The sequence below is a fragment of the Colobus angolensis genome, unplaced genomic scaffold (genome assembly GCF_000951035.1).
Source record: "Colobus angolensis palliatus isolate OR3802 unplaced genomic scaffold, Cang.pa_1.0 Scaffold179, whole genome shotgun sequence".
NCBI lineage: Eukaryota > Metazoa > Chordata > Mammalia > Primates > Cercopithecidae > Colobus > Colobus angolensis.
The window spans coordinates 5,312,243-5,312,716 of NW_012114921.1; the positions used below are offsets into that span (position 1 = coordinate 5,312,243).

The 474-nt window shown below is 48.9% G+C and overlaps 1 protein-coding gene across 1 annotated transcript in view; it reads left to right on the forward strand.

The window, feature by feature from the left end:
- Nucleotides 1–474, forward strand: part of ALG8 (ALG8, alpha-1,3-glucosyltransferase) — a 40,552-nt gene that overhangs the window by 13,431 nt on the left and 26,647 nt on the right. The window lies entirely within an intron of this gene.

The following is a 474-nucleotide window of genomic DNA, read 5'->3' on the forward strand; positions in this document are numbered from 1 at the left end:
GGTTCAAGCGATTCTCCTGCCTCAGCCTCCCAAGTAGCTGGGATTACAGGCACCCGCCACCACGCCCCAGCTAATTTTTATATTTTTAGTAGAGATGGGGTTTCACCATGTTGGCCAGGCTGGTCTCGAACTCCGGACCTCAGGTGAGCCACCCACCTTGGCCTCCCAAAGTGCTGGGATTACAGGCGTGAGCCACTGCACCCAGCTTGTATTTTTGTTTCTGGTAAGAATTACTAAACTGTGTGTAATACTTTATGAAAAAGAGACATCACCAGAAATTTCCTGATCAAAAGCAGTACTCTGCTGACAGGGAGTTGGTTTTTTTGTTTGTTTGTTTTCTTTTGAGATGAAGTCTCACTCTCACCCAGGCTGGAGTGAAATGGCATGATCTCAGCTCACTGCGACCTCTGCCTCCTGGGTTCAAGTGATTCTCCTGCCTTAGCCTCCTGAGTAGCTGGGATTACAGGCACCCAC